Below are 17,273 nucleotides of genomic sequence, written 5' to 3'. Positions count from 1 at the left end.
AGATGAAGATCAGCATTAAACAAACTGATTATGAAAAGTGAAATAGTACCATTTGCATGTACTTAGGAAACAAGCTGAGCAGAGCCTGCATCCCAACTCTTCCCATTCTGAAAGAATGCCTCAGGGAGGAAAAGCTCACAGACCATTTCTCAGTGGGACCTTATTAGAGTCTTCAGACTCTCCAGATACACTCCGGCTCACAGATTGTATTTTCATGGGTCCTAGCATGCTCTATATCTAGTGTGAGTTTCATATCTATGCATGTTTCGTGGCTCTTCCTATTTCACATTCCTCTGAAGAGAGGCCTCTAAATGAATAAAATGTTTGTCTGCCCACTTTATTAAAGAAAGCGTTCAACAGCAAGAGAGAACTTTTGAATTGAAGTGTCATGTCAGACTCAGTCGGCTTACTAATCATGTATTACTACAAGTAACAGAATTTTTTTTAATTTGATAACATTAGAATGGTATAAAACACGAGAATAAGAAACTAAACAAATTGCCATGATATTAAAATGTATTTTCAGAGAGATTATGGGGACAAGTACCTCTTCACTATATAAATTACAGTTCTCCAGTTTCACTAAGAATCCATTGTGGGGTATCAACTTTTATTTGGCAATTTTGATTTTCATATAAGATTTTTATATTATAGTCATGCTGCATGTTTTTAGAAGTAAAAGTGTGAGTTGGCCATAAATGACACATTATGACTCATTATTCGTTACATTCAACTAAACTGTGCTTCTTTTTTAAACATGGCCCTTGAGTTGAAAAATTTGGCAAATACAGATATGTCCCACTTACAAATTATATATTTTTTCCTTGGACCTAGAAGTTTTAGCATAATGATTAAGTATTTGTAAATGTAGAGCCTATATAATTATCAAATTTTCATTGGGTGGCTGACTGATTTGTCTCAACAAGGCATTATCCTACATCTGTGGAATTTCAAGAAGTACAGATCAAATATTGTAGTTCTAGACTTTCTCAAGACTTTCCACATATCTAGTTAATTCACTTCTCAGATGCTGTAAGTGGCATTGTTACACTAATGACAATTTGCCCCAGATTTAATAGCATGTATCCTTCATGATATGTGCATTCTATAAGAAGGTTTGGTCCTGAACAGTATTGTAAACAATCATTCTCTTTTGTGTGTATACTTGTTAGTGTGAATGCACATGTGTGCAGGCGCAGGTGTGAGTGTGCACTAAGAGGGCAAAGATTACTACTAGACATCTTATCATTCTTCACCTTGCTGTTATTTTAGTTAGTTTTTGTTTGTTTGTTCGTTTGTTTGTTTTAGACAGGATCTCAATGGAGTCCCAGTACGCCTTTTTTTATTTAATTAATTTATTCAGATTACAACTAAATTTTATCCCATCATTTGTATACTCCAATTCCTCCCTCCCTCCCACTTTCACCCTATTCCCCTCCCCTCAGTCTATGACAGAGGGGGACCTTCTCCCCCACTATATGGTCATAGGCTATCAAGTCTCATCTTGGAAGCCTGCTTTACTTTGTCTTTGAGTGCCATCAGGCCTCCCCACCAAAGGGAGATGGTCAAATATGGGGCACCAGAGTTTATGTCAGAGTCAGTCCCCACTCTCTTCATAACTGTGGAGAATGTCCTGTCAGCTGGCTAGATCAGAGTAGGGGTTCAATGTTTACTACTTGTATTGTCCTTGGTTAGCAGACCCTCTGGGCCCTGATCAAGCCATCATGATGTTCTTCTTGTAGGTTTCTAGGACCCTCTGGGTCCTTCTATTTCTTCATCTCCTATATTTCTCTTACCTAGAGTCTCAGTAGGATGTCCTCACATCTATCCCAATCTCCTGGTAAGTAAAACTTTCGTGGGACATGCCTTTTGGGCTAGTGCCCAAAACTTGCTATGTAGACCAGGCATTTTAGGCAGTGCACCTGCCTCATAGACACAGTTCTTCGAAACTCATATAGCCTTACATATATCTGCTGAAAGCTGGGATTAAAGGTATAAATAGGCCACCAAGATGCATGTGGAAACTGAAGAAAAATTAAACAAATGTTATTGCACTTATCTTTTTAATTATAATATATTCTCAAGCTAATGAAACTAAAATTTCAAAACAGCCATAGGAAAAGATCTAACCTTGATTCATGGTTAGCACTGTTATGCTGAAAACTGGAAGACAAGACACAGATAATGTAGACCAATCAGCACTCTTAAAAATGATTGTTTAACCTGCATGTCACCTTTATTCCTCATGATACTTGGTGAAAAATTCAAGAGCTTAGAAAGAGTGTGATTTTTACAACTAAAAGAAAATGGAATTTTATTGAAAGCAGCAGGAGAGTCCTTATTGATTGAATAAAATCTCAAATATTTATAAAAGGGCTTATGGTATGCAGTTATACTGTATTTTAGGAAGCTGACCTCAGATAATTCCTGAATTTTCCTTTCACTTTGCAGAATGTTTGCATTAGGTTATACTACGTGAGATTCAGTCACCTAGAAACACACCATAATAACTCCAGCCGTCTCCATCCATCAAGAATCTTTAGATTTCAAGAGAATAAAATGCTTCTGAAACTCTCTGGAGTAAATTACCACTCTGTGTCTGTCCTCACTTCCTTTCAGAACATACATCTCTACATTAATTACTGCAAAGTTAAAACTAGACACTGTTAAGCTGGGCTTGGGGGCATGTGCTTTTAATCCCAGTACTCAAGCAGCCACTACAGATAGCTCTCTGTGAATACCAGGCTAGCCTCATCTACATAGCAAATTTAAAAGCCAGCCTGGGATGTCTAGTGAGAACTTTCCTCAAAGAAACAAAATAAACCAAAACAAATATATGTGACTCTAGATTTCCTGTGCTTTGGTTTCTTAGTGGGAAAAAAAACAACAAAAAAACAAACAAACAAACATTTGCTCCAACTGGAGGCACTGAATGGCAGAGGGGAAGAGAGGCTGGGAAGCCTGTTCATGATTATCAGCATGGTTAAACTGAAAAGGGATAAAGAAGTCAAAATTCTCTCCCTCAGCATCCTTTCCTGTCACTTCCAGCTCTGTGGTATGAGGAAGCCCCTGAGGGCAGCATGCAGGCTCCAACTTTGAGGACACCAAACGAAAATTCCTTTTGCAATATTTCCAGTATTTTGTCATGGACTTGAAATGACAATTCTGCTTGCTCCGCCATTAGTAAGTCACTGTAGCCTGCAGGTGTAGCTTCCGGGACAGGACAACTCTCTAATGTTCTAGAAGACTAATCTGGAGACACAGAACTTCAGGATTTTCAATCTTCTTTGTTTGAGATAGTATTTAACTCACTCCTTTAGCCTTTTCTGCTTCTGCATCTTGTGCTTTCAATTTTGTGTAGCTGATCCTGGTCACTTGTGCAGTTTCAGTTATACTGAGCTAAGCAGACGATCCATTGCTTAACACTGCTGAGAAATCTATCTTAAGTGCAAGCCATTAGGATGGGTTCTGGTCTAACTCTGCTTCAGTACTTGCTGTCAAAATTCAAATTCAAAAGTTAGCTGGGACATGGCAAGAGTAGCCCAGATTCTCATCCTCCAATGTGTTGTTGTAACGGCTTCAGCAGGGTGCATTGCCTCAGTTAGTCTGTTAGCTGTGGGCAGCGCATACACTCAGCACTACCCTTGTCATCGTGGCCATCAGAGCTTGCAAAGCTATGTTGCCCCAGTTTCTGCATTGTGCTCTAGCCCTAGATTCCAACCAATATGAATGAGCTTCAAGCCAAAATATGTAATCAAAGAACAAAGATTTCTCCCAGCAAAATTAAGTACCCATAGTACTAACAGAAGAAACAAACCAGGGGTGAGGAGACAGGCCTGAGAATAAAAGCTCTTGCTGCCGAATCTGATGACCTGAGTTTGACCTCTGAGAAAGCTGACTCCTTTAAGCTATCTTCTGACCTCTACATATGCACAAATAAATAAATAAACTTTAATACATATATATATACATGCATGCATACATACATACATACATACATACATACATACATACAAGGTGGTACATGCCTCAAGTCCCATCACTTGGGAGGCTAAGGCACAAGAATAGAATCTAAATCTCAAGGCTACCTAGTTATTACAGCAAGACACTGTCATTAATTTAAAAAAATTAAAAAGGACCAGTGGGAAAAAAAGAGGTGGAGGGAAAGATGGAAAGGAGGGAAGGAGTGATGGACAAAGGAAAAGAGTGAGAGTTAGAGGGAGTGCAAGGTTCAAAGCTTAGAGGCAGGTGTCTTCAGCATCTCTTCTATGAAATGCAAACATTCTTGGGAGATTATGAATCTTAAGTATTTTACATATTAGTTGGAATTTTTTCAATCTGATTAATCTTTGTTTCAGTTTTAATGAAGAATTGTTAAATAGCGAGCATTAATTTTAAAATATTCATTAAAAATTTCTACTCTGCTGTAGACTGTAATCTCTCCCCTTATGAATCTTGCAAATGAACTGCAAGACAATGGCATAACTCACTGAACACATAGGAAACACTATTATATTTGGAAATAAAATGTTATGCATAATCAGAAGAAGAGAAACTGCCTCCATTTGGAGAAACCAAGTAAAGCCGCAGGGAAGCAGAGACATCCTGTGCAAGCACACAGGATAGGTAGGACTGAACTCAAGGATAGGGGAGGGGCCATATTGTAATGGATTGAACAAAAGAACTTATTGAGAAGGTTCTTTGAAATGTTCAAAGACTTGCAACAATTTTTTATAGCTTCCATTGTTAATACCATTTGTGGAATATTGCCTTGAGAAAACCAGAAGTGACTCTTGAATAGTTTGTGGTGATTATTGGATGAGACTTAATGGCATGATGTGTTTAATTTCTTTATCCATATTTCTGTTTTAAATGGAATTTGAAATGGTTGAGCTGGTAATTGAGTGAATATACAGGCTTCAGCACAAGAGAAGAGGCCATACATACTTTGGGAAAAAGTGACTTAATCTGAATTTTGGTGAAGCGGCACTGGAAATGTCACACTGAGGCTATGACAGTCAGAATAGAAATCTTTGAAAGATTAAAATGAATTAGCAAGAACAAGGAGGCCAGGGCTTCTTACATCTGTGCCTGCAATTACTTGTACCCAAAAGGTAGCTGGTTGACTTGTGAAAGTCTTCACACGCTGTAACAGTGGTCTTCTGAACTTCTACTGCGGTCAGGGCAAGGCAAGGTATTTCTTTCCCCAACTTTCCTAGGTAGACAAGCAGCAGTTGGTACTGACAGGGCCCTGATATAGTGAGGCCTCCAAGTCCTCCAGTATTTTCAGCTGCAACTAGAACATTGCTTTGCGCTATTTGGAACCAAAGAGCCTACAGTGCTTGCTACAAAAGCATCACACTGTCCCTTCCTTATTCTCCTCTAAAGCCTGCTTGGACTCCACGTCCCATAATTCTGGACACCCAGATAATAAGATTAAGGAAGAAAGTCTTTGTCAGATGTACATCTGGGGTTTAACATCTTAAATACACAAAGAATTCAGAAGATGAGAACCAAAATCAAAGGTGACAAACAAGCCAATTTAAAAACGGGCTGTGGGGCTGAAGATAGAATTCTTGAAAGAAGAAAGAGATGGCTTTGCAAAGGACCAAAGAAAGGGTTCCACATCCTTAGCCATCAGGAAAATGTAGCTCAAAACTACTACAAGATTCTGTCTCACCCTGATCCAAAACCATCAAGAACACAAACAACAAAAAATGGTGGTATTCATCTAGGGTAGTGGGACCCTTATACCCTGCTGGTAGGTGTGTAAGTTAATACAACCACCTTGGCAGTCAGTCTAGAAGTTCCTTAACATACTAGAAAAATATGTGCCATATAACCCAAATAGACCACTATGGGCATGTGCCCAGAAAACTATATCCTACAAAGATACATATACATCTATGATCATTGCTATACTATGCACAGTGGCTAGGAAATGGGATCAAACTGTCAACTGATGAATGGATAATTAAATGAGGTACATATACAGAATAGGATTTTACTCAGCTGAAAGGAAGAGTGAAATTATGAAATTTAGACAAAATGGATGAAGCTTAGAAAACATACTGAGAGAGATTATCTAGAACCAGAGAAATAAACACCACCTGCTCTCACTCATTCTCTCAGTCTCTCTGTCTGTCTGTCTCTCCCTCTGTCTCTGTCCCTCTGTCTCTGTCTCTGTCTCTGTCTCTCTCTCTCTCTCTCTCTCTCTCTCTCTCTCTCTCTCTCTCTCTCTCTCTCTCTCTCTCTTTCTCTCTCTGTGTGTGTGTGTGTGTGTGTGTGTGTGTGTGTGTGTGTGTGTTTCTCATATGGATTCAAACTTTGAATCTTTAGATGTGCGTATTTAACTTGGAGTCGCTGTGGAAATGGCCCATTGGGGGTATGAGTGCCCTAAAGGAAGGAAATAGTGGAACACAGTAAAAAAAAAATCTACGGATGGGATCTTGGGGGAGGGGCTAATCAGGGATGTAAGTAGGATAAAGCACATGAAGAGACAGTTGTGGGAAGGAGGTTAACCAAAAATTGTATGAGAAAGAGATGGGGGGGGAGGGACAGAGGGAGAGAAAGAGAGAGAGCTTACTGTCTTGCAACCAATTTGTAAATATAATAATATGTAAGATGAGAAATACACTACATGTCTAGAAAACTATTCCTAGAAGCCATGGTTACTAAACAAAAATTCCAGTTCCAAGTGTGGGATATTTTCATTTTTGCTGCTGTGATAAAATACACAGACATCACAATTCCAGGCTACATTTCATCACTGAAGGGAATTGAAGGTGGCTGGAACTTAAATATCACATTTGCAGTCAAGAATGAGAGAATGAGTGTGAGCATGTTTACCCATTTTAAAGCCCCTCTCAATATGTATAGAGCCCAGGACCTAAAGCTAGGGAGCAGAGCTGCTAACAATGGGCAAGACTCCCTACCTCAATTAAAGCAGTTAAGACAGGCCCCTTTCTCTGAGACATTCCCCCAAGTCAATCCAAAACCTACACATTCCCTACTTAAGAATCTCTTCCTAAGTAATTCTAGACTGTCAAGTTGGCAAGTAAGGCTATTATACCTCTATATGAATTGTTTGTCGGGAAAACCACACAGACCCACCCACAAAAAAACAAAACTAAGACTTGACTGTGCATCAGAACTAGAAGATATAATGCCATTGCTGAAGAGAAGGTATCAGACCACTTGGTTACAAGATACAGACATATCTTTCTGGAACTGAGCTGAAAGCTTCTGCCCAGTTGTCTACCTTTCCCGGTGCTGGAAGGTTCTATGCATCCCACTGAGAGGAAAGGGTATCAAACTTTCTTTCCATCTGTGAACTCTAAAATCTTCAGTGTCAACCCACCAGAAAAGATTTGTCCACATGTGCAATAATGTATGGATGTGATGGGGCCAACCACCCACTCTGCATTAAATTGAAGTATGCACTGAAGAAAGGGGTCCATGCTTTGTACTGTAAACCTATCAAAAACACATAGCTGTAGAAGTTACATGATTTAGTTAAATTGACATAGTATCAAACTGAACTGCTTATTAAGTATTTATATTTATACAATAAACAAATGTTACTCTCAGACTTAGAGAAACCTCTTTTCAGTGAACAGAGTTAAATTCAAAGATGCAAAGTTTCTCAGTTCTCTGATAAGTGATGGTTGGCCCTAAAAAGGACATTTATATCATTTATAAAGGTAATCCTCTAAAGCTCATAAAACATCACAGGAGTATGAAGGAAAATGAGAGATGAAAGATATGGAAAAAGGCTACAAAATACTGTCTTCTGAGTAGAATTCAGCCATTGCAATTGTGAGTGCACAGCAGCTGCTGGTATGTTTACTGAGCCTGTAGAAGGCTAACGATCATACAGTCTCCCGTGTGTGAGAGATGGGATCCTAGGGCCTTACTCTTCCATGCTGCAACATTGATAATGGATAGATTCAGGAAAAGGGATAGTCAGTGTCTTCAGTTGTGTGCCCAACAGAGAGTCCACCAAGCTCCACTAGATAGCTCCAAACCCCTTGTCACACATATAGTCTTGGTTAAGATCAGTGAGACACACACACAAACACACAAACATACACGACGCACGCACGCGTGCGCGCGCGCGCGCACACACACACACACACACACGAATTTGGGGAAAAGGCTTGTAGGGAGGAAGAAGGGTTAACAGGAGTGTGAAGAAAAGAAGATGAGAGAGGGTATGGGTAATTAGTAATTAGAATGCAGTAGACACATGCATGAAATATTTTTAAATTTTTTAAATATCTCAAATACAAAGTATTACATTGTTCCTCTTTTATCCTTCTCTCAAAATATACATAAATATAGAGGAATATTTTGAGAGTCATGTTACATGATTCTCATCCTTATTATATCATTACAAATATTGTCACATAGAAGAATGTTGAACTTCCAATTTGAGAAACATATTTCATGATATGTTCCCTAAATACAAGTAATACTATTGTAGCATATATAGATGGCTTTATAGAATCTAAACAAAAGAAGGACAAAATGTATTTGAGATTTGTTCCTGTTAGAAAGACCACCATAATCCAAGCCAAAAGGACCTGGGTACTACTAAAATCAGTTATGTCTACTTTCTCTTCATGATCATGACCATGAGTTGTCCATAAGCAGCAATAAAGACAGGATATGCCTCTCATGACCTTCTACAAACAAGATAACAAATTGTAATTTTGCCTAGTTTAGTGTAGGTATTTCACATCTACATTGAAACCCACAGACACCAGATAGCAATAACTGGTTATACACTAGGTAGATGATGTCAGCCTCATATTTTTCATCTGCAGAACAGAAAAAATAATTTCTTCATATGATAACTATTGTTTACAGGGTGCGTGCTGGGCTTGACATTTAGTGCAAAGGCTCAACCCAGTATGTGTTCCGAAACTGGTAGTTATTATTCTTGATGAGTGTCTCTTTCAATAAAAAGGCATGTCTTTTTCTCCTCCTGAGAGATGTCTCCAATTTTGAATTCATTGTTTGCTTGAAAATAATTAGCATGTTCGTCGTGCTCAGTGTTGTTCATTTTTTTGAAGTTGGGAACAAGAAACTTTAGCCCTATGCAACCACTTCAGGAGTCATCTCTCTAATGACAAGAATGCTCTGTGATTTGAATCTTTCATTACACACTTGTGTATAGAGCATTGAGGAGGATTCTCATCTTGCTTAGATGTGTAGAACAAAATATGCTTAGCTGCAGACCAATTATAACATTCAAGTATTTTCAAGACAGCTGAGTGGGATGTGTTGAACTGTTCTTGTGTGATTAGCTTCATTGATTTCTATAGAAAAAATGCAGTACTTAACTTCACTAAGTATATCAGTTCAGTAGTTCAAGGAAGTTTACTCTTCCTTTGAAATTCATAAGAAATATACTGCACAAAGCCATCCATTGTATGGATCACAACGATAATTCACCAAACAAGGTGCCTCAGGAAGATCTGTAATTGGTCTCCCAATTTGAGCATATTAGACTATCTCTTAACACAGATGTGTATTTTTCAGTCTTACTTAAAGATTATGGCATGCAATTACTTGCAAACAACTATTGATTACTTTAAAAATAAATACAGATCCATCACATGGGAGTCTCCACTGTTCCTTTTGTTCAAAAGTGTTTTACTGTCTTGTAGTTGAAATAATGATGTCTTGTGCCTGGAAGATGATAAGCCATTCATTAAAAAATATGGAGGCTTTTAACACAATGGAAAAAAAACTAAGTAGAGAACTGATGGTTAATGGATCCGCAAGAATAACTGACATGAAACTTGGTGAACTCTTAACTCATCAGTCTTGCCATCTAATTATTTCCATGGCGCCTATGATCAGAGTCATTTAGGTGAGCTGACAGACATATGAGAATTTCAACATAATAAATGAAAGAAGTAAGCTCTACACATGTCCATACTTGAATGAAAGCACATTGATATATGTTGGCATAATGACACAATGTCTAGAATATTCTCTAAGCTCCCCGGGCAGCAGTCAGTACAAAACTTCAGACATGAACTTCTTTGCTTTTCTTGTTTTGCTTTGGAATGGGTTTTTCTTTGAGACTTCATGGAACAGTTGACCAATTAGCTGTTCTCAGCAGTTTAATGGCCATTAGGTTCAAGGTCAGGTGAGTATTTCTGATTGTGAAATACAGCAGTTCAACTGTTTTGTGTCAAATCAGAGATAGTCACCATAATAACCCCTGCAGAAACAAAACCGGGTAACTCCACACCTGCTCATATCCCTGCCACAGAGTCCAGCCTTGAGGCACATGAGTCCTAAGGAACTAATAAACAGTCCCAACAGATTCGGAAACACACTGTTTTCAAGTGTTTGCACTGATTAATACTGAAAATGTTTTCTCAGGACTCTTCTGATTATTGGATTTTATTTTCTTATAGTATCAGAGATACTGGAGATTCAAAAGTGGAATTCCAAATCAGCTCCTCATAGTCCTTTTATGTTTGTCCTAGTTTGTCTTTCTTGAGATAATAAGAATGAAAATTTTCCATGGCAGTAGCCTATCTACCAACTATTGTCTCTTTTGCTTTCCGCTCTATAGACTCATTTAAAAAGCTTTGTCTTTGAGGTCTTAACTCTACTCAGTCTTTGAATGAAGACCAAATGACAGGGTGCAGTGCATTTATGGACCACTATTCCTTAAATCATCACCACATAATTAGTAAATTATATACAGATATATATTCCTTTGATTTCATCATCTGTGTCCTTCTGATAGAAGGCAGTATAGCACTCCCAAGGTTCTGTGAGACCCCCCCATCACCATACAAAACAAACATGGTATGTTATAAGTAATCATTTCAAAAGGGCTCAGCTACACAGCATTAAGTGCAATAGTGTTCTGAATTCCCATCTGAGGATAATAGTATATATTTGACTGGGTTGTGTTGGCAATTCTCACAAGAACATGAGCTGCTTGTCTTATTCATTCAGTCACTCACTCATGAATTCAGTCAATACATATCTGCATTCATTAAATCTATTCATTACATATAAATCTATTCTGGAAATGGTGGCGCCTAATGTTTCAATTGGAGATTGAATTTTTATGAAAAAGCTGTTTCTTCATTCTTTTTAGATTTCAAAACTTATAGTTAATATGTAAAAATTTCTAATAAATTGCACAATTTTTCAAGTGCTTGCGATTTCTAAATCCTGTTTATATCAGAGCAGCATGTAGGTTGACATACTGTCCTCTGTCACCTTTCCTGTTATTATAAAAGGCATGTGTAAGACTGTGCTAAATGCCTACTCTGACAACACACACCTTGGCTCTGCGCCCCTTGGACCCTTTGTAATTCTCTCCCTGTCACTACACATCCTGCAGGCTTAGGCCAGAAACAGAAGCTTGACTAAGGGTCTCTTTCCACAAGGTTTGGTTCTCATTTGATTTGGGGTAGCCAACATTTCTCCAAACTCTCACCAACCATCTGTCAGAGGTAAAATATCATATAGTAAGTTCATAAATGTGTGGTACACATTGATTTTATTTATTTATTTTTATTTTTTAAATTTTTTTTGAAATTTTATCTTATTAATTTATTCATATTACATCTCAATGGTTATCCCCTCCCTTGTATCCTCCCATTCCTCCCTTCCTCCCATTTTCCCCTTACTCCCCTCCCCTATGGCTGTGACTGAGGGGGACTTCCTCCCTCTGTATATTTTTATTTTAGGTGTAATATCTATTTTAGTGACAGGCTCTGTTTGGATAGGAAGTTCTCTCAGGCATAATGTCAGGCTCTCAAGGTCTACCCAAAGAGTCCTCAGTTTTCTCTGAGACGTGTGCGAAATCATTTGATGGCACTCAGGTATCAGTTGAAAAGATGCTGTCTTTGGTTGTTTATTTGTGCTATCTCCATTTTGCAAATAAAACTGTTGTAAGTATTATACTATATTGGAAGAAAGATTGTTTAGAGCTTATTCTTTTTAACTTGTCTCTTGAAGCTACCTGAAAGAAAAGTTTAAACAGAGACTCATTCAGCCTCATAGGGCTGGAAGGAGATGGCTAAGCCCCATGACTCTTCTCCTACAAAGAAAATGGTGTTTGGTGCTTAGCAAGCATTATCTTCCAGAGGAAAATCGATACAGCTCATTTTATCGTAGGCTGATGTAGGACTAAAATCCAGACGAAATGTGACTTTGTTTCCTTTTACAAAGCCAGGGTGGAGTACTTGGTACTCTTTGCTGGGAAGATGCAGCAGCTGTCTGTCACATCAGCCTACTCTAAAACATCTGCAGTTGGCAGTACCTAACATATGGAGATAAAGCCTTTTTTGTTAAGTGATTAGATGCTCTGGGCTTCAAAGAGAGTTGCAGCATCTTAATTACTTGGTATATAGCTACTCTGGTTAAAACAAAATATTCAAGGTGAAAACACACAGCAGAATTAAGTAGTATTATTTCAACCCTGAAATTGAAGCTTTATCTTATCACAACGTTACCCTGCAATGGAAAACTGAACTTATGTTAATCAGTATTCCTGATTACAGATAGGGAAAGTGTGGGGATTTTTTACAGCCTTCTTTTTTTATTACAAATGAAATGCCACAAGATGGTTTAGAGAGAAATGTTTTGCAAAGGATAAAAGGCTCTTTTGGTTCTGATAAATAGACTAACTTCTGAAATTTACAACTTCTTGAACTTTTTTATGCATAAATAAAACATTTTAGTTACTTCGTTTACACAAATGATTGGACGGCTGTGCTGTCACTGCCTTAGATGAACCTACATGGCATTCCTTCTCTATCAAGTACATCTAGTGACTTAAGTACATTAGAATGCAATTTGTCTTGAATAAGGAAAACCTGAAGATGAAGTAGTTGTAAATAACTAAGTAAATAAATAAAGCTGGAGCAATGCAAAGGAGAGACACAGAGCTGGGAATCGAGTGGATGGGAGAATTGCAAGCACTGAATACTGATTCAGCTCTCAACGTATCTGCCTGTCTTATTTGTTCTGTGTTTCGTATTGGTAAGTAGGTCAAGGAAAACCATAAGCATATAACCATCCTCATTATTCTATATGGAATTGAATGAATGAAGTTGAATATCCAGAATTCGAGAAATTAATTATAAAAGTAGCACTGTTTCAGTATGAAGTTATGTTTAAAATATACAGACTTGAACAATTCTCTTCTTTATGACTTGATAAGATTCTCAGGACTTTCTTCAGTGTGTCCAGTAGTTATTTCTGAATGAGGAGGGAAGCCATCACGTAAACTGCAAAGCTTGGTCACCATCTCCGTGGTCAGACAAACAACATGGGGGCGGGGTATCCCTCGATATCAGGCAAATTTTATGCTTTGTATGATTCAGTACAGACAAGAGTTCACTCATATGAGTCAGTGACAGAAAACATTCACTGTTCCATGGAAGTCCATGAGGAAAGGACTTAGGTGGCCCAAGTCCTTAGAATTATATTCCTAATAAATTGAGTATATGAACTAGCAGGAAGGTAGATTGCAGAAGATGAAATATTTGCTAAAAATAGTTTGAGAGTAATGATTTCTAAATTATCTTCATAGTAAGAACTGAATTAAGCTTGGGGCTCGGGATGTGGCTCAGTTAGTAGAAAACTTGCCCGTCATGCACAGAGGAAGTTCTCATCAGGTCTCAGCACTGCATAAAGCAGGGATTGTGGTAAACACTTGTATTTTAGTACCATGGAAATACTGGCTGTAAGATTGAAAGTTCAAGTTCATCTTAAGCTAGTCCACTATGCATGAGAGCTTGTCAGAGAGAGAGAGAGAGAGAGAGAGAGAGAGAGAGAGAGAGAGAGAGAGAGAGAGAGAGAGAGAGAAACAGACAGACAGATAGACAGACACTGACACACAGACACAGAGAGAAGAGGGAGAAAGGAGGAGGGAGAAAAGAAAAAAGTAAAAACCAGGAGAGGGAGAAAGATGACCATGACAACCACCTTGGTTAACTTTGACTCATCAGTGGAACCTTTTCTGCTAAACAAGCTTTAAGGTCCACATCTCACCAAAAACTCAACCAACCAGAGTGGAGATGCTGCCTGAAAGTCTGTGATTATGGCTACCAGAAGCACAGGATGGATACTCCATCTTGAGAGTGATTCTTTCTTACAACCTCTACTTGGTGGTGTCCTCAAGTTGAGTTCCTAGAAATTATGACTATCTAAACATGTCATCCTTTGCACAGGCTCAGTCAAATACATAGGAGGAAGAGCAAGCAGCTTTTGAGCAGTGCCAAAGAAATGCATCATGGACCAAGATTGCAAACAGAATGATTGTAATCTATGTGCGTGGAAGACAAAAGAAAACATGTTTAAACCATGTCCAGATCTGTATTTGATTTGTTTAATCACATTCTCTCTAAGCTATATCCAAAGCAAAAAGAAGTAAAAACAAGTATCCCACATTGGAGTCATGTTTAAGAAGCTATTAGTGACAGTATGTCTATATATTCCCATGTATAAAATGCCCAAGTGTTGACACTGATTCCCAGTGCTCAATATAGTCACATTCTACTCCAAATTTCTTTCCTCTTTGGATGGGTCTTACTTACAAAGAAAAAAAAGAAAGGGAAAGGGTTTTCCCCTTGGTGGAAATTCTTATTTCTTCTCAAGCTTTTCTGCCTCTCACCGACCTTCCTTGCCAGATATTTTGGGTTAAAATCTGCAGTTTAATTTGATCATGCTTAGCACAGTGAGAGAGCAGACTAACCTGTGGTTCTCCTTTTGTATTATTTACTACAGAATGTTCTAGATCCTACCAATTGACAGGCTTCTCTGACAACCACACACATGAGAAACATCCTTAGACATCTCTGTAAACTTTCCTTCTAAAACATTTGAAAGTAAAAACTCAGAGACTAAACATTCTCTGCAAGAGGTAATTAGTTCTCAGTCTGAGCTGTGTTATTAAATGTTCTTTGGAAAACTCATAAATCACACAAATCATGAGAGAAAGAGAGAGAGGAAGGAGGAGGAGAAAAGTGGAGGGAAGAAGGGAGGGAAAACTTTACTTCTAGTTAAAACACAAAGTTCTTTAATGAAAAGAATAATCTTTTATGTGTTGGGACTTGTAAAAAGATTCAATCCATCCCAAAATTCTTTCTGGACAATAGAAGAGACACATTAACATAACTGATTTATTTGGAAAAGGCCTAGGAAATTGAACCAGTTGAATTAGGAAAAGGGATTGTCTTATTTGTAAAGTGTTTGCTGCTTCAATGATGTACAGTGTCTATATGTGTGAGTGTGTATGTTCTCTATACCATTAATAATACATTTTATAATATCTGAGAAATGTTTCAGTTTAAAATACAACATCATTTTTCATGGTTTTGTTTTGTTATTTTGCAGTACTGGGGATGGAATCCATGACCTCCAGTGTTCTAGGCAACAAATCTACTTCTGAGCTGTAGCCCGTTCTTTTTCTTATTTCTTATTTTAGCAGAGGTTCTCACTATGCTACCCAGGGTAGCCTTGAACTCTCACATCATCCTCCTGCCTCAGCTTTCCTAATAACTGGTTTAACAGGCCTGTGTAACTACCTCAGCTATTCATGCTGGCTTACGTCTCACAGTTCTTCATATGCCATCTCCTTGAGCACATGAGCTGGAAGGATGTTTCCGTGGTTAAGCGAGTCCACTGCTCGTATGGAGGATGATGCTCAGTTCCCAGCACCCACTTGAGGCAACCTACACCCTCCTGTAACTGTAGCTTCAGTGAATCCCACAATCTCTTTTGACTTCTAAGAGCCCCTACACTGAGTGCACATGCCTACACATAGACACAGGCACATCTACACATCATTAAAATAAAATAAAATCTCTTTTAACAGAGAAAAATTATTTCATCCCTTGAAATGATTCAAAATGAATTCTGGTAGTATGTAAGTTCAGTATCACTGTATTTTTAAACACAGTTTTGAGTTATAGTTTAATGTATCACAAAAGAATAATAGCAAAAGCATTTGGAAATGAATCTGGTGCTTTTCCTCCCAGAAAATTTAGATTAGTGCTACCTCAAGAGCCAGCTATACCACTCCTGGGCATATATCTGAAAGATGCTCCACCACACAACAAGGACATTTGCTCATCTATGTTCATAGCAGCCTTATTTATTTATAATAGCCAGAAACTGGAAACAACCTAGATGTCCCTCAAAGAATGGATAAAGAGTAGCACATTTACACAACGGAATATTATGCTATCTAAAACAAGGAAATCTTGAAATGTATAGGCAAATGGGTGGAACTAGAAATGATCATCCTGTGCGAGTTAACCCAGACCCAGAAAGATATGTATGGTATATACTCACTTATACATGGATATTAGCCCAACACAGATGTCCTCTGAGAGACTCCACCCAGCGAGGGATTGGCACAAGTGCTGGGATTTGCTGCTGGACTCTCGGTGAGAGTGATATGGAAGAATAGGAGGATGGAAGAACTCAGAGGTTCCATGTATGTAACTGTCAAACTTAAATACGTTAAAAGGTAGTTTGGGAGGGTCAAAGTTCAAAACAGCCCATTATGAAGTCCAGCACAAATATGTTTATATTTTGTTTGTGTTTTTATATGCATGTATATAGTGTATATGTGCATGAATATATGTTACTGAAACTGGGTGACTTTCTCAATGACTGTCAATATTATTGTTTGTGAGACAGAGTCTCTCACTGAACAGAGATCCCTGATTCAGCTAGATGGGCTGGGCAGTAAACTCTAGGATGATTCTTGTCTTCACCTCTCCAAATATGTCATATTTCTATCCAGTTTTGTGGCATTCCAACTCAAGGCCCATAGGAAAGTCTCACAGATTGGAGTCTTTGTAGTGAGAATTTTTGTCTTTAGAAACCCAGTTATGCTGGGAATATGTTTTTGCTTTAGGCCCAGGTGTGGAATATGGGGCTGCATCACACTGTCCACAGTAGCTAACTATGATTTTTCTCATGCTCTAAAAGGGGCATGATTTTGTGAGATGAATGGAATTCTGGGGACTCTTGAGAGGGTATAAAAAGTGCCGGAGCCTCTAGAGAAGCTGCAGCTGCTGCTGCCCCTGATGGTGCCCTTGCTGTGGGTTTTTGTGGTTGCTAATTGCTTTTGCTATATGTTGGATTGCTGGTTGCTGGTTGGAGATATCCTGACGATGAAAATTGGAGTTGCCCCCCAAAACCCTATGCCTCTAACCAGCAGGAAGTAGTCTAAAGAGATCTACACCCATCTTTTGTTCTCTTTCTTTTTC

The 17,273-nt window shown here is 38.4% G+C and overlaps 1 long non-coding RNA gene across 3 annotated transcripts in view; it reads right to left on the bottom strand.

The window, feature by feature from the left end:
* The window catches only part of LOC311583024, a 39,924-nt gene that overhangs the window by 9,992 nt on the left and 12,659 nt on the right, over nucleotides 1-17,273 (bottom strand). The window lies entirely within an intron of this gene.

Source organism: Acomys minous (genome assembly GCF_964271855.1).
Source record: "Acomys minous genome assembly, chromosome: 14".
NCBI lineage: Eukaryota > Metazoa > Chordata > Mammalia > Rodentia > Muridae > Acomys > Acomys minous.
Note: the sequence above shows the minus strand (reverse complement) of the source record. Positions and strands in the feature narration are given on the sequence as shown.